We start from the raw sequence: 21,324 nt of genomic DNA, 5'->3' as shown, positions 1-21,324 counted from the left end.
TAATTAATTAAAGAAGAACAAACAACTCTGTCCCCTTATCTAAACGTAGGACCTTTGTACTTGCCAGTCTACGACAGTTCACTGTCCCAACCGTAATACTATTGAAAGAGCTGTGCATAGTTATTCGTAACAGTTACTTCTCCTCAGAGATGGAAACTTTAAATTTGGCAATGATGACATTATGTACATGTCTTATTTCTACAATGGCAGTCTTATACTCCAGAACTGTCTACTGAACTGTAAGTGTTGGTTATAATACATGATGGTTTTGTTTTGACGTTTGTCTGCAACCGTTGCATAACATTTCCTTGTAAATTTAGACCAGTCACTGAGTGAGATAGGTCCAAGGTTCAGTTCTCTTACACATGTCAACTTCATAACAGTCCAAAAGTATGCAATAATTCATGTTAAAATTACTATTTCATTGGTCTACCGTCCATAGGCATTACTGTCAATATCGACAACTGTCTAGTCATCAGCAATTTTGTCAGTGCTTGATTACTAAATTTGTATTTCTGTCAAAACTTAGTAGATTCTGTAGCATATGGTCATGTGCATATAACCATTCAGTCTTTAGTATCTATTTCGGCAATTGCGTAACAGTACACAAGCCTCAGATATTTGAGCAGTGTGCTATCAACACCGATATCACTTCTTATATCATAAGACATGTCTGTCTCGAAAGCTGGTCCAATGGCAGGCAAAATGGAAAAAGTATGGGTGGAGTTTTGACAACCAATCAAAAAATCGAAAAAAAAAAATGTTAAAAGCCCCTCGCCGGCTTCGCCGGCTCGCTGAGCCGAGCTTCGCTCGGCTCACCTTCTGAGGGCGGTATTATGGTCAGAGGTGAAGCAGGCGAGGAGCTGTGAGAGAGTCTAGCATGACACATGACAAGTATATAGAGTAAAGGCAACAGTGAGACTTCTGAACAACTTGTGAAAACGGTGACGAACGTTTAAAATACTAGAGGACCATTCCGTATCAGGGTGATTACATGTATATTATTTGTGGCCACTCTGTTTGCAAGTTTGCTTGTGTATGTTTGTTAGTTTGTTGTCTTTGCCTTTTTCATTTACTTCGTCCGTATGCCGTTTGTTTATTCGTTTTATGCCTTTGTGTTTTCTTTTCATTATTTAGCCTGAGGCCTCCTGTGATTGTATCACAGTCCGAGGGACTGTGATTAGGCAAACTAAAAAAAAAATTGTGCTGTTCCGATAACATGGTCTTCGAAAAAAGGGTAGGTCATCGATGTCAGATTCCGTCCATTCATGTCTATTCTTAAATTACAGAACAACAAGCATAGGCATGTGAAAGGCCAATAACTGTAAGGGGATTAACGGAAAACATGTGCCAATGAAAAGCAATAAAACGTCTGGTCCTGAAGGGATTCCCATTGAATTTAACAAAACGTTATGGGGAAGTTTCAGCACAGTAATAGTATACTGCAGATGCACTCAATGGGAGTCATAGATTTAAGAAGTGGCGTTGACACATTCACAATGCAGTATAGTACCCATCACACTCACTAACAGCCGCCACGGCTTGAATTCAAAGTGGGACCAACAACCTTACTTCATCATAAAAATTATTTTGTGTTTAGACTTGTGAGGGCATTTCATACTGTGAAACACAACTTTATGTTCACTGCTTTGGAAAATTTTGGTTTTGGAAAAAAAAAACTTTGTAAAGTGAATCAAAATAATTTATGCAAATTGTACCAGTTCAATCATTAATAATGGTTTGATAACGACATTTTTGAAGTGACAAAGGGGAATCAGACAGGAATGTCATCCTTCAGGCCCGCTTTTTTCTGATTGTAGTTGAAATTCTCGCATATTCAAGTATTGAAGAAGGCCGCGTTTTAAAGTAAATAACACAAATATTCAAAAAATACAATCAGCAGACGACATGCAAGTACACGGCAGTAAAGAAAGGAAGGTCATTAACAGACCAGATTGCTACACTTAATGATTAGCAGGTATGGAAAATACTCGGAATTAAGTACAGATAAGATTGAAGGGTTAAAACTTGGGAAATGGGAAGGAAGAAAATGATTTAGGTTTGATCCATGGCCAGAAAAAACAATTAAAGCACTGTGCAGGGTCTATAGTTAACTCGTCTCGGCCTGCTCAGAGGCACTGGGGATCTTCAAAGTGTCGCCTGACGTTCAGAATTCGTTGGTGTTATATAGACTTTATTTCTCTGTCGGCAAGCTTTACAAGTGCCAGCGCCAAAGATACATTCACATTTTTGTCGTAGGTTACTCGTTGGTCTTTCTGACACAGGCGAGCTCGTTGTTAGCCGGGTAGTCTGCTAAATCGATCGATTTTCGGCTCGATCTATCGATCCCGTACTTGATCTGCCCGCCACTGCAACCTAGGTTGTAGTGGCGGCCGGGAGTGGCGGGTCACAGACAGAACCAGCGTTCGAAATTCACGCTAACCCGCTAGCCCCAGACCAGCTGTTTTCATGCCGGGCCAGTAAGGGGAGAACCATTTGATTTCTGGGGGGGGGATATGGAGGATTTTGAGAAAAAAAAATTTGTCACCAGGTGAGAGAGAAGAAAAAAAAAATTGATCCTGTCATGGCCTGAGAAAAAAAAAATTGTCATAACAGACAGAAGAGAAAAAAAAATTGTCACAATGCACCAGAAATAAGCAAAATTTGGAAACCTTATTCTCATGTATTCTTTGCCAGCGCGCCGCCATAGGCGGCGCAAATGTTTTACCACAAGCAATTCTTATGTTTCTTTTCCCTGCACTTATGATATAAGCATGCACTCCATAGGTCTACTTTACACCTCAGTACACTCAATGTTTTCCTTCCATTTTCTGACCCAAGAAATCATATTTCAGGATTTCTGTTGCAATATCTCAATGGCATAGGCACTATCTAAAGGGGACTATTTGACTTCTGTAAATTGTGAAAATTTAAAACACAAGACAGGAGTCAATAAACTAGTGTTAAAACCAATATATTATTTTCTCAATATAAATTTGTTAGAAAGATGTACCTTGACAATGAAAAATTGAGGAAAAACAAATATAATGAAATACAATGTGTGAGCCTTGTTTTTCTGACCACAAACACCGGATCGCAAACATACCATATTCAGGCTTTTCATTAGAAGCTGGCAGCTGGAGAAATGACACGAGAAGGTCACAGATTTTCCGTTCCTGTATATTTATTTGTCTTCAGTCTCTGGCAAACAGAACTGCTTTTCACAAATTGTATTGTCATTGTTTGGTTGTTGAATATTGTGACTCAAAAACTGATCATGCAAAAAATGTAAAAAATATCAGTGTTCAATGTCATTTTCAAACAGTTTTACCGAGTGCAAAATAAACTGAAACTCCTCTCAGATTGCACCATTAAACACATCAATTTCTCAAAATTTCCAATACGAGAGGGGGAACCCCCTCTCGTGCTCTCCCTCTTGGGGTATTCTAACAGTTTCACTTAGTGAACAAATTAAAAAACCTCTCAGATTGCACCAGACTGCACCATTGCACACATCAATATCTTAAAAATTCCATGCAAGATAGGGAAAGCCCTGTGACACTTTCCCCCTAAGCCTCTCTCATGTTCTCCCCCTGTACTTTCAAATTCTGCCCAGTCAGATATCCTAGTGAAAACCCTGTCATAATATCCATCCAAATTAAACAATATACTATATGATTAGATACTGCGTGATCTTTTATATCTTTATTTTATTGTGACTTTGAATTTCATTTTGATGTGTTCACCTTTTTCGAACCATCATGAGATAGCTGATGATAGTCTAGCAGGGTACATCAGGATTTGAAGGGTCTTTACTGTTGCTGTATTTTGTAAATTTTACAATTACATGTATTGGTATTTAATTTTTCTAAGTGGAGAATGGTCAAAATTTCAGAGTTAGAGAGGAAGGTTACTCAAATTCATCATGGTTGGTGAAGGGGGGAGGGTCACTCGAAATTTCGGAGTTTCAGGCCGTCAATAATGACGGCTCCCTTATATACAACGCATTACAAACTTGATGACCAATAAAAAAAAAAATTTGCACTGCTACTCCATTTGGAAAAAAAAAATTGATGAAGGTCCGACAGTAGAAAAAAAAAATTGCTGTCACTCTGACAGGAAAAAAAAATTTGCTCCCATACCCTCTTCCTCCATACCCCCCCCCAGAAATCAAATGGTTCTCCCCTAAGTTGTGAAAGAAGCAGACCCGAGTGTCCTGCTCTAAATAAAGAAGGGGTCAGCAATTTTTAATACTCTTACCCTATTCTGTTAAATTCTCAAGTAATCAAACCGCAAAATTTAGGAAAAAATTGGCAGGTAAAATCTCAAAAGATCGAACGGTGAAATTACTTAGCGAAAGCCTTTACAGCTACGCATTTCTCGCGACTTGCGAGATTGATGGCGCTACTCAACATCTTCCATTTGTTACGCGTTGGGGTCACGTTGGGGTAGGTTCGAGATTTCGTTTAGTCAAAATGGCAGCATTGTTTTGATGAACCTCGCCTCGCGGGTGAATATCAGTAGCGAGAAAGATGTACAGGTATTTGAATATTGAGCCACCTACAGCAGGGCCCCTGTATTTCCCTTCAAGTAAAAATTCCGTATTATGCCCAGGACCAGTTGATTTCCTTTCGGGCCAGTGAATTTTATAAGTTACGGGCCCGCTTGGCCAGTAGCGATTTTGCATGAGTTTCAAACACTGGACAGAACCACCGACAGAACCACGGACAGAACCACTCGGTCAAATCTCCACTCTCAAAAAAGAGCGGTTCGCACATGAATGTCATTTTTAAGGCGTGGCTTTGATCGTACGACAGATATGAATAAAGATAAAATGACACACACATTCATAAACATCAATACAGCTCTTGATCTTAAAGGCATCATACTGTCACCTGTTCCAATTTTGCCACAGTTACTATGGAAAGAGAAAATCTAACCAGTCACAGATTTTAAGCGGGTGGCTGCTTTTTAAAAACAGCGCCCTCGCATGGGCATTTTGAATAACAAGGAACGCCCCTTTGGCCATATATGGGCATATTTAGATTACAGGTGACTGTATATCTTTAACTGTCATGTATTACAGTTCACTACTGTCTTCTATCAGGGAATTGCCATGCCAGAGGTCGTCGAGGTATTTGAATAAAGTAAAGACTCTCAGTCTTTAAAGTTAACACCGTTTTATTCTCCCGCGTAAAAGTTACATGTCGACAAAGATTAAACTTACATCTACCAGTTCACTTTCAAAACTATAAAATAATAGCAATTACCCATCCCGTTCCATAGTGGACTCAAGTAAACATTGCACTGACTCCATGATGTATTCCGCTCCGCCTCGTACATTGTGGAGTGCAAAGTTTGCTTTCGTCCATTATTTCCCGGGATGGGGTACATTATTGCTTGAACATATTAAAATATTCTTCAAAGTCTTCAGTCGACTAGATTACGTTTATCTCGTATAATATTCAGTAACCATGTAATAATTAGAAACAGGTAAATAAACAGATATTAAAAACATTAGAGATATTCAGAGAAAGATTAACATATCTCACGCAATATTTGATATAAAACAACGCTATCTTGTCAATTTCTTTTATTGTTTAATAATTTACGCAATGTTGCTTGAATGGCCTATAAAATGTAGTTTTTGTTGTTAGTTCTATTATGCTTTCCCAGCATCAAAAAGATGATTAACAAACATTTCGAAAATTCGGTTCGATTAGTAAGCACCATACACATGAATACAACAAATGGGGACGATGATACAATCACTTGCATCATAAAGAATAATTAAATAAATGCATGCTGTTCACATTTACTCAATATTCCAAAGAAAAGACATATTGATAATTCAATCCTAAGTAAAAGAAGCATGTTCTTAAATTTGTCTGACTCCGGCAATTGCATGTTCTATGCTGGTCCATACCCGACCACTGTCCCTCCGTCACGTGTCGGAGGGAAGTGCTTGTACCGTAACAGTAGACTGCCGTCAGCAGCTTAAGCCTTAATATTTGTATTGCGTTTCGCAGCGGCGTGACATATTAGGGTTAGTGCTAGGCACAATGCTCGCCTTCGATCCTTCGGCATTCAGCTGAATGTAAAAGCGTTGAAAGTCCCTACTCAATGGCATTTGCCTATGACACTGGCTACGACGGTACTTTACACACACAGAAGTGAATATTGAGGGGCTCTGCCGACAGTCTACTTCTACGGAATGCGGTAATCCTTCAAAGCTGTTCAGAAATTAAGTTACACGTAAAATGTCAATTTTATGTAATGACCGTACGAGCATAAATTTTAAAATCCAGCTTTTGAGATGCACAAAAATTTTTATTCGCCCAGCATCACTGGTACATCATATTGGCCATTATTATTTTATTTCGTTGCTAAATTGGCTTATGCGCCGGGGCAGATTTTTTCTAGTTCGAGTTTATTGCTGCCGAAGGAGGCTCCTCTTCGATGGCGTTTTGCGACTTGCTTGATCGTGAAAGTCTGGTGCCGTCGGTTTTCGCAGAGACATCGCCAACTGCACCCTGGACCACTTCAACCTTGGCCGGTTTGCTTCGTCGTTCGGCGTTCTCCCGCTCACAACATCGCACCAGACAAGAAAACATTCTGTAAAACTCCTTCCGAAAATTAGCATTGAAGTAAGCATACAGAAACGGATTGACACAGCTGTTTCCCACGAATGCCACATTCACTATGTGATATTGCACGTCAATTAGAGTAAACATTAACGTAGGCTTGCTAGAAAACGGCACCAGTACATTGTATAATTCAACGGTGTAATACGGCAGCCAGCTGAAGGCAAAGAGAATTACAACCAGCGACAACATTTTTACTGCCTTTCTTTTGTTGCGGTTTGAGGAACTCGACGGACCCTTCTTAAACCACAGGGACGAAATCATCACAGCATACAAGGACAAAATCACTGCCAGAGGGCAAATGTACATCACGCAAAAATCAACAATTCGGAATCTATCGAAGATAGCTCGGTATTGGATTTTTATCATGCAGTATCTTTTTACTTGGTTGTAAATATTTGTCAGCACCTCAACGTGAAAGAGGACAGCTCTGTAGCTGGAATAGGCAAAAGACGCGCACCAGATTATAGCAATGATAAGAACCGCTTGCCGGTGCGTGACTCTTGGCTTGAGAGGCTGCACGATAGCCCGGTAGCGATCGATGGCCACCCCGACCAGTGAAAATACAGTAGCGCAGCGCGCTGTCCACTGCATCAGGCCCGTGAATCTGCATACAAACTCTATAGAAGTCACGAGGTTGAAGACCTCTGGCAAAAATTCAAAGAGAAAATGATGCGGAACCTGGAAAAGTCCCACGAATAGATCCGACACCGATAAAGAAATTATGAAAAGGTTTGTCGGCGATTGTCGCAGCTGAGGTTGCCGAAAGACAGCGACAATGACCCAGAGATTGCCAACCATAATTGCTACGAATATCAGACCGTATAAAAACATTTCGTACTCTTTAGGGATCGTTATCACGTCGGGAAATGTAAAAGAGAAAGGTGTATCGTCCAGTGGAGGCTCAGTTCCATTCGTTGCATTCTCCTTTTCCATGGTCCTAAAAGACATAAATTGTAAGAAGCGTTTAAATAGAGGGCGGCTAAAGTTGAAATAAAAAAGCCAACAACAATCTTGGGTATTGTCCTTAACTGTAAATAGACAAGTGTTATATGTAGAAGTGAGGAACGTTTTAACCCATATCTTCAGCTCAAGGGACAGCCTTCAACGAAGAGGGGAGCTGACTGTACGATTGACAAATTACAAGTGTATGCGCCAGTCTTGGTTACCCAGACTGCTCTCCGGGACTCTCAGGGGCGGAAGAGAGCCCGTGCAAAGCAGTCTGGGTAACCGAGACCAGTATGCGCCTCAAAAGTGAAAGACTCACAGTTTTGCCCAACTTTTCTCGATGAAACTTTCAACCGTTCTCTTACAAAATCAAGAATAAAAACCAGAAGTCGCCGCGCAAAGTTTGGTAGGCCAACTAGAAAAATATTTGAAATTCAAAATGGTCGCCATCCCGGTGTTAACTCTAATGGGAAAATAATTTTTTTCGATTTTCGGAAAACTAAGAAGGTGAAAATATTTCTGACTCCAAGAGTTTTAAAATCAGTCACCACATGTGACAGATCAAAGTAAAACTTGAGAGTCCAAAAATATGTCTCCGAGGCGCGTTGAACCTTAAAAACAAGAGCAGAAAGAAGAGGATCAGTAAACAGACCAATGTTCTGAGTATACCGAATGAACGGTCGAAAACCAAAGGGGCCGGGAAAATGCTTAGTCAGTAATTTGCCGATTTGTGAAAAATGGAATAAAGTTTCCGGTTGATTTTCAAATCCAAAGAGGTAATTTTATTTTAAATATGGCAATAGTAGGCCAAGGCTCAGGAAAGTTTCGCCTAAATAACAACAGAACGGTATATTCAAGCACTTCAACTTTTTACAATTCTTTTTCTGATCTACCACTTGTAGGGGTTCATTTTAAAGCTCAGGGCGTAAGAAATTTTTTCACCGTCTAAATTTTTCAAAATCGAAATTTTTTTCTGGTCACAGATTTAACCAGAGATGGCGGCCATTTTGAATTTCAAATATCGGTGATTGTTAGGTAATTTGTTTCTCTAGAACCAAACTTTGCACGAAGATCCCTGATTTTTATTTGTGATTTGGAAAGAGTATGGTTGAAAGTTTCGAACAAAGTGTGAGCAAAAGTTGACATTAGGGGAAGGCTGCATTAACTTGCATGGTACCTGAAACCCGAGTTCTTGCCTGACCAACTCGGGTGACAAACAGAAGACTTTTAATCCCCAAGGTGTGAATGTTCCATTGTTATGTTTATCTAATCCAGCTGGTGCCAATGTAGTGCCATTGTAGGAAAGGCAGGTCTGTGAAATTGATCCTCTAGGGAAGTCGGGTTTTCCTAAGTTAATGGAGCCTTGCCGTAATGAAGTCTTTCACTTTCGAGGCACACACTACCTTTAACGTAGTATGTGCCTCGAAAGTGAAAGACTTACTCTTTATAAGTTGCTCTAGCAATAACGAGTCCTACGTGAACAAACCGACTGTGTGGCGTATTCTACGATTCTGTCGGTACAGTACTTACAGTCAGAAAATTCCTGATCTTCTTCCGAAGGAATTAAGTATAATGTTCTGTAAGTGTTCTGCCAATCTAAAGGAAAATAAAAGGATAAAGATACAGTAAGGGATTTCATACTAACGAGTTAAATGGCCATCTCAAGAAAGACTGTCTCCTTCACAAGCTGGTACTTTCTGTACTCTTTAGGGACCGTTCAGCTTTTACGGCGGGGGGGGCCCGGCAAAATCCAGGGGGGGTCATCGTAATTTTGGAATCCGCGAAGGGGGGCTCATCGCTTTTTCACTGGTAGGAAAGGGGGGGGGTCACCACATTTTCAAAAACATAATACCTACAATAAAGTTCAATTTATGCCATGGCCATGGTCGACCCTCTTTACCGGCAGGCCGCCTTCGGCGGCCCACTACAATAAATTGACCTTATGTAATGGCCCATGACCCTAGCTCTTAATGGACAGATGCCTTTGGCGGCCCACTCCATTTAGGTTTACTTCATGCAATGGCGATGATCGACCCTCTTTTACCGGCGGGCCACCTTCGGCGGCCCACTACATTAAATTGACTTTATGTAATAGTCCTTGACCCTCTTCACGGGATGACGCCTTAGGTTTACTTCATGCAATGGCCATGGTCGACCCTCTTTACCGGCGGGCAGCCTTCGGCGGCCCACTACAATAAATTGACTTTATATAATGGCCCATGACCCTCTTAACAGGCGCCCCCCTTTGGCGGCCCATTCCAATAAAGTTTACTTTACGTAATGGCCCATGACACTCTTGAAAAAGCTAGAATAAAGTTGACTTTATGTAATGGTCCATGACATTATTAACCGGAGGGCTGCCCTTGGCGAACCACTCAAATAAAGTTCACTTTATACAATGTCCATGGACATAAGTTGTCTATTGAAATTAAGTAAAAAATTGCCTTACAGTTGTCATAACAGACGTTTGCATGGTTGTGGCTGGAAAGTTTGTGCACTGGCATCTCTGCTACACGAATAAAGTGTGCCGCGTACCGGAGTTCAAATCCAAACCATGTGGGTAAATTTGACATATGGGTTTTGGTTATTTTTCAGCCGTAAGGGGGGTCATCAATTTTTTGTGTGTGTTACAAAGGGGGGGGGTTCATCTTTTTTTCAAGAAAAATGCAGGAGGGTCTACATTTTTTTGAACACCGGCGACAAGATTTTGCCGCCCCTCCCCCCAGGCCGTTAAAAACTGAACGGTCCCTTACAGTGAAACATAACGTACCTTTACAATTCAAAGCTACATGTAAACCGAGAGAGAAAGAGTATATTTTTTATGGTTTTTATGGGCGAAGCAACAGAGAAAGCGCAGAGTTTTTTTAGGGACCAGCAAAATCGCCCACTAGTTACATTCAAGATGTTACTAAAGACTTGGTGTGCAGAATTTATAAACTGTCTACAACAACAGAGGTGTTATATATATATATATATATATATATATATATATATATATATATATATATATATATATATATATATATATATATATATATATATAGGTAGCATCGACAGATGAAATTCTCGGCAATTCCACAACTCCCAGAAGAAAACAAAAACAGTAAAAATAAAAAATTAACCTAACTGCTATCTCTTTAACGTACCCGATGTAGGGTCTAAAATTGCAATGCAGAAGTATATATTTGCCAAAATTTCAAAAACCAAAACAGATACAAATTTGCAATTCTGCTACTAAATTGATTTATTCTTTGTGGCCGTATTTGAAAAGTCGTTGTCACAACCTTGCAAACCAGACATGAACTGCAAAGCCTTCTGTATGAAACATCGTATAAGCGACTTCCACAGAAATGTTGACTATAGACACGGACATTACCTGTGACTAAACCAAGATCGAAAACTATCTTACGACAAGAAGCGAGAATGATAAGATATGCGATTATCTTTGTCACAGTTATATAGGTACAAATAACAGATAAATAACTGACTGGCACAATACAAATTTAAGTTAAACACGACTACAGATCTAGAAGTACTACAGTAGAAAAGAAATATGTGACAAAGATTAAGTTTGTCCTTTTGGTTATAAATCGAAAAGGTGACGTCAGGTTTTTCGAAAACGGATTAAAGGCCATATCCTACCTTCCGAACTTGTGGTACCATTGTAAGTTTCAAAAAATAATTTTTAGATTTACTAATTAAATTTTTTATATGTTTTTTTTTAGATTTGTCTAGCTTGTTGCGACGTATCCTGAAGAGCGGTTTTCATCCCATGGTTTGGCCAAGGTTTTGTCTAATATAGCTTTAAGGAAACGTTTAAAGTGTAGCATACAAAAGAACAAAGTAGAACTTGTTTTTTAAGTTAATGCTCGAAAGTATTAGTTGTGAAAGGAAAACTATCACTGCATTAGATGTAATGGCATTGTTCTAGTTGGGCACCTCTCTTACTTTATATGGCGCTGAGCACATCCCGCAACATGTTATGAACGAGGACTACCAATTATTTTGTACGATAAAGATCTGAGAGAACGTATGATATGTAACTGTGTAGTTTTGACGCCATCAACTTAGCAAACGTGTTTAAAGTCAATAATCCGAATACGTTGCATGAACTCCCGATATATTTCACAAGAACACTCTTTCTCTCTTCCATCCAATTTACCCAACGCAGATATAAGCTCTGTTTTCCGTAGTGTGTGGCCTCTCTTGATATTAGTAAGCTTGCAAATGGAATTTCAATTGTGTTATCGCTAGGCCGAATATGTTGGTTATAGAAGGCAGATAGACTAGCCTACAGGCTGATAAACGTAGACAGAGAGATAGGCTAGGTAGAGATGTACAGACATACATATTCAGAGGACCATGAGAGAGAGAGAGAGAGAGAGAGAGAGAGAGAGAGAGAGAGAGAGAGAGAGAGAGAGAGAGAGAGAGAGAGAGAGAGAGAGAGAACAATTTCACGGTGGAAGAAAGACAAATATGAAGCTTGAAACTAACCTATTATTCACGCCTGTCAGGATTGAACTTGAATAAAACTTCGCCGAAAGTAGGATAGATATCTTACATTACAGGCATAGCGATGACTCAAATAGGTTACAGCGTGCAGTTAGAATTCGATCAGACAGTTGAAGAAGCGGGTACCAGTCTGCACCGACGCAGAACTCCAAGTCTTTAAAAGTAATGGCTTGATCACGTGATACGATGAGTACATCACGATGTGGTAGGAAAGTATTAATCCCAATGTTGAACGTCACGTGACTTCACAGCGGATGCATGATATAGTTGTTTGCAATATCTTCGCGGCTTGAATCTAACACAAATTTCTGAAAGCAAGGCAAACGAAGCAAATTGATAGTGAGGTCCCAAAGTTTATCATATTTCACGGATGTCAACTATGCGCAAGTCACAACGGTTGGTTAACGAAGTACAGCTGTAACAGAAGATACAAATGGGCGTACTGCACAGACAGTTCCCTTCATTCACCCTTTGAAACATCCCCATGGGCTCTCTCTCCCCCTCTTCCCCTTCCCTCTCTTCCTTTCTCTGTCTCTGTCTCTCTCTGTCTCTCTCTCTCCCTCTTCCCCTTCCATGTCTTCCTTTCTGTGTCTCTATCTGTCTCTGTCTCTCTGTCTCTCTGTCTCTGTCTCTCTCTCTCTCTCTGTCTCTCTGTCTCTCTGTCTCTCTCTCTCTCTCTCTCTCTCTCTCTCTCTCTCTCTCTCTCTCTCTCTCTCTCTCTCTTCCCCTTCCATGTCTTCCTTTCTCTGTCTCTATCTGTCTCTGTCTCTGTCTCTCTCTCTCTCTCTCTGTCTCTCTGTCTCTGTCTGTCTGTCTGTCTGTCTGTCTCTCTCTCTCTCTCTCTCTCTCTCTCTCTCTCTCTCTCTCTCTCTCTCTCTCTCTCTCTCTCTCTCTCTCTCTCTCTCTCTCTCTCTCTCTCTATGGTAAAATTGATCGAAATGAACAGTGATATTGACATACATGCCACGCATTTTATATGAGTGATTGTATTGCATATGTAATATGGATACATACGACTATAAATATAGTTCTGAAAATGAACAACAAGAACGATTTTGTGAAGCGTTTTTTACCGGAATTTCGACTAAAAAACTTCGGCAGTAGCTTACAGTAGCTTAGGCCGAACATGTGCTGTTTCGATAACCTGACCTACCCTAAGTTTTACCCGCCGACCCTAAAAAAGAAAAAAAAACCCGTAAAATCACATCTTCGTTACTCTGTATTTGATTTTTGCTCGAACGAGGATGTCTTTTATGGTTTTTTCCCTATTATATGTATGATACACTTTTCTGGAAATGTTGTGACCAGTGTTTGACCGCCCTGAACCCCTGAAAATGCATATTTAAAGAAAATATTTCGGAAAAAAAAAACATTCCGGCCGACCTACCTACCCTTTTTTTGAAAAGCATGTTATCGGAGCAGCACAATTTATTTTTTATTTTGTTTGCCTTATAGTTATAGTTACAATAGGTAGGACACCGTCACCAAGAGGTTGAGATGCACTGAACCACATCAATTTGAGTGCTTGCTCATCGAGACCGTTAGTCATTAATTTAATTTATTTATTTAAATCACGCTCAAGGCCCATAGACGTTACATCAAAAAAGTAAAAAGAATAGTAGTAGAAAGTACAATTGTTCACACTCAAAAACCGACAAAAATACTAGCTAGTATAAAATATATCTCCAATGCCTGCACTGATAAGAATCTATATATGTACAATTATAAATATTCTTGACGTAAAAATTTTTGCTGAATTTGTTGTATTCTACTGATAAAATTATGAACACACTTACGCATTAACTCGCCAAATGATAACACAGAGAACGTAACAAACATAGTACTAGCACTACATCGCCTAGAAAGATTAAAAAGCCGTCTGAAACAGTTGTTATATGCAACAGGAATCTTGCTGTATGAGCTTAATTTAAAACTTGACCAAAATGACAGCAATATAAATTTTTAAAGAAAGACTTGAATAACTTAACTTTAGCTTGATTAGAGCAATATGCAAATTTTCTGAAAAGAATGTTGCCATGTATATAAAGTAAACGAACTTGTGTGCTTATGTCATCGTCATCCATAAAACTACTTAGAATAAAAACACCAAGACACTTGTATGAATTCACAAAAGTGAGATTCATTCAGAAGTTTAAACCCACTCGGAATAATCATCATACAGACATTTTTTTCTGATTATACAAAATATCGTGTTCACTAGCATAGATCTCACAGACATAGATTAGTTTCTGCAAAGGTGCTAAAATTGAGTTCATCATAGTCACCAAAACAAATTAAGGCAATCGTGTCGTCCACACTCTTACTCGGGATTCCGTGGAACACTTCTCCAATTCACTGACAGAGAATACGGTTCGTTTGCTTCCGGTTGTTCGCCTTTGCCAGAGGTTGGGTGAGAGCTGGAGGGAAATTTTCACTTCTTTGCGGGAAAGGAACGCCAAGACCTTACACTTTGCGTTCGAAATGCATTGGAATAACACACCAACATAAACAGCGCCTTGGTGACAAATATTCGGATTATCAAAATTAGTGGAACTACTAAAGTTTTCACCGGCCTCGTTTTGTGAAAATCGGAACTAGTATTTTTCCTCATAGAAATAATGCAAATGTAGGTAAATATTGGGTAATTTGTTTCTCTAGTACCAAAATTCACTTAGCAATCCTTGATTTTTATTCTGAAAGATAATGGTTAAGAACTTGCGTGAGGAAAATTTTGAGCAAAAATTTAAGATTTTTTACATTTTCAAGGCGCGAACTATCTTAAAAAAATAAGCAGCAGAAGATTTTTAGGGTTGCAACGTGTATAGCTAGGTCAACCGATCCATTCTTTTTCTACCTCTCTCGAGATAAATATCTTCTTCTGAAGAATTCAATAACATACTATCAAGCTATTTATCAGAGTAAAATTTCTTTTGAAACATAATCGTCCGGTTGCAGTATTTTGCCAAAGGAGCAAGTACTTTTCAAACCAAATGTGTCAGCGGCTGCAGTGTATTCCATAGGGCTGAGTTTCAGAAGAATTTTGTAGAAGGGTGTGTTTCTGACAATTTTGCAATAAGAAACTACCTATTCTTTTGATGGGTGAAGAGGGAGAGCGTACTGCCACAGCAATAGCCACTGGTGGCCGTGGCAGTTTAAAAAATACCTATACAAAGGGGTTTTAATCACAATCGCGACACAGTCGCTGTAGGTCGGCAGAGAGATGTGCCTTGAAGGAACAGTGATATTTTCAATTGTCATAGTGTAAAGGGAAGAAGCTGGAACTGACGACGAGTGTTGATGTATAACTAGAACTTATTTATTGAATACGGAACCGTGGATATGCCTCACGGCCAAGCCACATCAGTGAGTGACTCTGCCTGAGTCCTACTTGGTCCTAGTTTGTTTCTGAGTTGGTTCTCGTTAGTTTTTCCTGTCAGTTAGTGTCTTCATTTATACAGTATCTTGGCTACTAGTATATCGATACCGACGCCATAAAGAATACAATAAGACAATACTTTGATTTACAGACATTAGAAAAGATACAAAAGTATAACTTATCACTGCATGCTACAATTCTTTTGTCTCAAACCCACGCCATGGAGTAAATTAAAATGATTATAGCTGCTCCATATTATAATTGGTTGAAAGACAATCAAGGGGGTAGTACGCAGAATACCTCCATGAGAAAAATAAGATACTGGGTAATTTTTTGCTCACGTGTTTACACACGTAAACTTTCACATTAGTTCAGTTTATATATGTGACGAATTTCGACATACAGTGCAAAATTAGCAGCTGAATTTGAAATCCAGATGACGCTTGTTGTTTTTCAACTCGATTCCTGAACTCGCCCTTCCAACGATGTCGTACATTGAACATTTCACATTTACAGAGAAGTATGCTCAGTGATATTAGCTGGGTGCCATCAAATTGTAGAAGCACGAACGTCCTAAAACATAAACCAAAGTGAAAATTCATTATGTTAAGACTTAAAGGTAGGCATCATCTTTCGGCCAAAGTAAGGTAACTTTTTTTGAGTTTTCAGGAGAAAACTGCTCTGACATGCAGAATGTTCCATCTTTGATAGGGTTCTGTTGCAAAACCGAGCCATAACCTTTATTTTGCGACTAAACACTTCTTTACGGCAGTCATGTTGTCGAATGAACCATGAGGGGATGTAACACGGTACCCTCTTGCAATAAACGAAAACTATCAATATATAGGTAAATTAATTTGTGTTAACTTCTCGTATGCATTTTTTATTCCGATTCGCTTTAAAGCTATGCAATCACCTGTAATCTATATATGCCCATATATGGTCAAAGGGGCGTTCCTTGGTATTCAAAATACCACGTGAGGGCGCTGTTTTTAAAAAGCGGCCACCCGCTTAAAATCTGTGATTGGTTAGATTTTCTCTTTCCATGGTAACTGTGGCAAAATTGGAACAGGTGACAGTATACCTTTAATACCTGATGGCTAAGATTCTGAATTTTGAGACGACACAAAAGAAAAATCTACTTACTTTGACCTTCACTAATCACGTCGCTTATATTGTATTTATTCCTTTTGCCTCTCATTTCCCAACATTTTCTATGGATATTAAAACACGCTGACAAATCCTTCAAATCTGGCTTGCAATTTTGAAGAAAGATTTTTTTTTGGAAGATTTAATCAGTCACTTCCGAGTCACTTACCATTGAAGTCTCGGTTATACCCGTTCTGCTTCCCAAGCCGAAGGCACTGAACAGATCTATTGGCAGTTGATTAACCATCCTTGAAAAACTCCGTTTATTGTGCGCAGCCCCAAGGTTTAATTTTGGACGGTATTGCGCAGGTGCGTTTCGCAAAGGTTATGATGCTGAGGACGTTAAAAATCGAAAAAGGCAAGGAGTTGTCAATAACAACGGTGCCCTTAAGTTGGCAACTATAGTATAATCTGCCGAATCCCGGCCCTGAAACACTATAGACGGTACTAAAAGTTGATGATACGGTCAATACTAGGCGTATTTGGATTTTATGGACTGGATTGGCAATGAACATTCTCACGTTTTAGTTTTTCAAGCAATCTATTTTTTACGCATTGGGGAATCAATAAAGGTGTTTACTGACTAACCAAGTCGACCCACGCTAGCAAATACAACGCTCAGACTTTAATTATCGTGTCGTTTGTTTTCTAAGTTGTGAGGAAAAGACAGACCATTTGTGTTCTTAGACGTCATTCATTAGTTCATTGCTGAAGAGCCATAAACCAATTTGAAAGAATGGATAATCATGAACAACTCGGGCAGTATCTGTTGACTTGCTTTAGTAAAGTGTTTCTTACCCACCTAAACGGTTTTCCGTGATGTTTTTGATGGAGAACATTCAACATATCGAGGTCATTTCTGAAAACCAGCATTCCTTAGTTTTTGTGTGTTCTTAAGGTAGAACGTACCTCGGGGACAGATATTTGGGCCTTCAAATTTTATCAATTTTCTTCTGACCTACCACTTGTGGGGACTCATTTTGAAGCTCTTGGCGAAAGAAAAGTTTTCATCGTCTTAGTTTTTCGAAAATCGAAAATTTTATTTTTTTCCCATAGAGTTAACACAGGGATGGCGGCCATTTTGAATTTCAAATATCGAGAAATCGCAAGTTATTTGTCTCTCTAGTGCCAAAGTTTGCACGGTGACCCCTGATTTATATTCTTGCTTCGGTAAGAGAATGGTTGAAAGTTTCACTGAGGAAAGTTTGAGCAAAAGTTTAAGTCTTTCACTTTCGAAGTGCATCATACCTTAAAGAAGAGCGTGAATATCCTTCAAGTTTCATTTCCTCGTGTAGTTGAAATAAACACAAATGAAAGTGAAAAACACTTAGTTATTAAAATTACTATGACAGTGTATCAATTTTTTGACCTTATAATTACTTTTCAGAAACGAACAAATCTAAGTCTTCAGTTGGATAGGTGTACACGTATGTCAAGCTCATTGAAATATCGGGCCAGAAAATGTATTTTAACTTAGACCAAAATTGTATAGTCTAGCCAAACGGTATTTTGGGTAATGGTGTCTCCATGCAAAGCGACGCATGATATTCCAGTATTGGGTACGCGCGTCAATGTCAGAGTAAGATAAAAAATTGCCGTAAATCAACAATACATAAACCATGGTTGACCATTATTTCAATCAAGAAAAAATATTCCTTATATTTAAAGAGGTAAAAAGCGCCAATGAACACTTTTTGTGTTTTTCATTACCTCTTTATGGTTTTTGTCCTCATTCAAGCCCCTTGTGGTATCATTGGTTACAGTTATTATTTGATTGTGGGCCATGGATTTGACTAGTCCTCAGTTGTGGATTATTTCTATGGTCCAACCTAGATAAAGTTATATTTTCACTGTAATACATCCCTTGTTATTTTCTCCTATACTTTTCCGGTTAAATAAATGATTGTTGGTAATAGTTTGCATCGGTTGTGCGTGCTATTCTGACTTTCAGTTGACATGTTTTTATTTATTGCTTTACTGCAAAGAAGGTGCGTCTTTATGTTCCAGTTGTAATATACGCTCGTCATATACAGCGTTAGCTGCAGTACAGTAGCTCGAGGTTTTGCCTGGGTGTTTGGGTCGGACGGCAAAACCGACCCAAATACCCAGGCAAAACCTCGAGCTACTGTACTACAGCTACTGCAGCGTCAGCTTCAGTGGCGAAGGGAAAGTGAGACTGTGTAAAGTTAGTGTCATTCTCATCCTGCTCCTCAGCTTCAGGGATCAGGCAACAGTGCCAACAGCTTGAGATTACCGCGTTAGTAAACTTGGTCTTGTCAAATTTGGCGAGGAAAAATGCGGAGAGTTCGCGTTCTTCTGCTAAACCGGTCAACAAATTTACATTTTTTGCGCACAAACTCCATGGACAGTTCAATGACCCCTGTGCTTTGTCCAAGTTGGGACCTCCACACCACAAAAAGGCTGACCGTGACCTGTTTGTGTTTTGTGCTCGTATCGAGCAGAGGTATAATCGATTTTTGCTGCTAAATTGTGGTAGATTTAACTATTTGTAATGCATTTCAGATGTTCTATATCTATATATCCAAATATTATAGGCAAACTTTAAAGCTGCACGGGTCACATGTGACAGTCTTCAAATGTGGTGCTAGGCAGTAAATGGAATAGTAATCACCCATCGGATATTTTCGGATCAAATCAATAATTAGGAAAAATAAAAACTTCTTCCCAATATCTTAGCATCAGAGCAGCTTAATGTAACCAATTAATGATATGCTAACAAAGAATTAATAACATAAATTTTGTTAGATGGAAATACGTTTAATTACCATTCACCATAGGAACAATCAAGTGTAGCAACGACAACAGATGGATCGGCACAAACTTTCATCGGTCTCGCGAGACTAAAACGAGACTTTAGAATATTCTCATTTTTAGTAAAAATTCGAAATTTTTATCACTCATTTTCTGTACCATCATATTTCAGAAATCGTGAGAGCCCTGGAGCCCGAAAATGGCGTCTTTCTTCGACCTATAGTGCGAAAATGGGGCAAAAACGTGACTGCAAACGAAGGGTGCAAGTCGAAAACTTTTAACTGAGTAGGAGCGGCGCCAATCTGTCTGATGTGTTATTCTGAAATTTTATATTCAATTTTTAGTTTGCAGACATAAGGTTATTCACATTTAACGCAAAATTACTCTCATGAACTGGATTAAAATCAAACCATTGTCACTGCGGGTGTCATAATACTGGTTGCTGGTCACTGAACGCTGAGTATATCGCGTTATTGCATCACGGAACCATAGACTCGAGGGTCTATGACGGAACTCAGTGAGAACGTATTGAGAAGAACCAACCATTGCCCCCTTGATTATCGGTTCACACAATACGGTGGAAAAGCATCACATATAGCTGTGAGGGGTACCAGCCGCCCTTAAAATTTTACATGTGTGGTTGGCATGTTTGTCAGACAGTAAAGAAACTTTGTGAATATTTAATGAGCTTTTGAAAGATGTATTGATCTAGCTAGCCAGGTCAATACGTGTAAAAGTAGCGACATCGATATCTGAGTTGAGGAAGAGTCGTCCTGTAGAGAAACTAATTGGTTTGCAAGAATGTATTATACGCATATGATATCCCAATTATCACAATAGTTGGAAAATTAAAAACTGTTCGCAACTTCCCTTTCTTTACGATTCCAAAATTTCACCATCCCCAACTCACCGGACTGGCCCTGTGATTCATCACATCATTTTCCCGAGCGGCAATATCATTTTTCACCCCCCCCCCCCCCTTACAAATTAGTTCCAATCATGTTCTAGGAAAAATCCTGCAAGAAAACTCCTATTCCAAGTCCCTGTCCCAAGTTGCCTTTTCAAGTCCAAACAATTATAAGAATTAGTGATAATGATTGCCAGCACCTGCTTCATCTTACCAGTCCGCTAATTATCAGAGAAAAACGTCTATCTCGCCGACTCCGAGTCGGAGAAACCAATCGTGAACACTGTTACGCTAGCACTCTTTTACGTCCTGTTTGATCCATGGCATCGATACTGGACAAGAGCGTGACGAACCTCGCCATTATGTAAGCGTCTGGCCTAGATCCAATCTGATATCCGCATTGCCATTGTTGGGGCTTGACGGTTCCGGGATCCGCCTTAAAACTGCCGGTTATTTCTAATGGTGGGCAGCTACCTGGTCAAAAAGTTCCGGGTCGGCCTTGAAACTGTTGTCTACTCCTGCTTTACATATTTTAATGCCTTTGCTAGGCTACAAAACCTTTCAGGGGAGTCTTCTTCAGACCCATTCTTATTCCTAACTATTTCGAATGGCTCCCTCTATTTTCAGCAGATAAAAAAGGAATTGAGAGGAAAGAATTTTCAGTACAGGACAGCGTAAGTGGGAATTGCAACCAATTCACCCAGCTTAAGTGCTTCTTATCGTCAGACCCAAAAGTAGAATGCGTCTCGAAAGTGAGAGACTCAAACGTTTGCTCAAGCTTTCCAAGGATGAAACTCATTCTTTTACCATCAAAAATAAAAATCAGGACTCACCGTGCAAAGCTTGGTACCAGAAAAGCAAGCTATTTTGTATTTATTTGAAATTCAAAATGACCGCCATCCCTGTGTTAACGCCAAGGGAAAAATTCAATTTTCGAAAAACTAAGATGACAAAAGTGTTTCCTACTGTAAGTCACGTAGGTAGTTCAAGAAAAAAAACCCCACCAAAATCAAGAG

The 21,324-nt window shown here is 39.4% G+C and overlaps 1 long non-coding RNA gene across 1 annotated transcript; it reads right to left on the bottom strand.

The window, feature by feature from the left end:
- Positions 1–5,163: 5,163 nt before the first annotated feature.
- On the bottom strand, positions 5,164–20,646 carry LOC139117010 (uncharacterized). The gene is made up of 4 exons (XR_011548434.1): positions 20,523–20,646; positions 12,087–12,412; positions 9,123–9,188; positions 5,164–7,584 (listed from the first exon to the last, which is right to left on the bottom strand). It is a non-coding gene; the product is annotated as an uncharacterized lncRNA (long non-coding RNA).
- Positions 20,647–21,324: the final 678 nt, after the last annotated feature.

Source organism: Ptychodera flava, chromosome 18 (genome assembly GCF_041260155.1).
Source record: "Ptychodera flava strain L36383 chromosome 18, AS_Pfla_20210202, whole genome shotgun sequence".
Taxonomy (NCBI): Eukaryota; Metazoa; Hemichordata; class Enteropneusta; family Ptychoderidae; genus Ptychodera; species Ptychodera flava.
The sequence above is the reverse complement of the archived record's forward strand: the minus strand, read 5'-3'. Positions and strand labels throughout refer to the sequence as shown.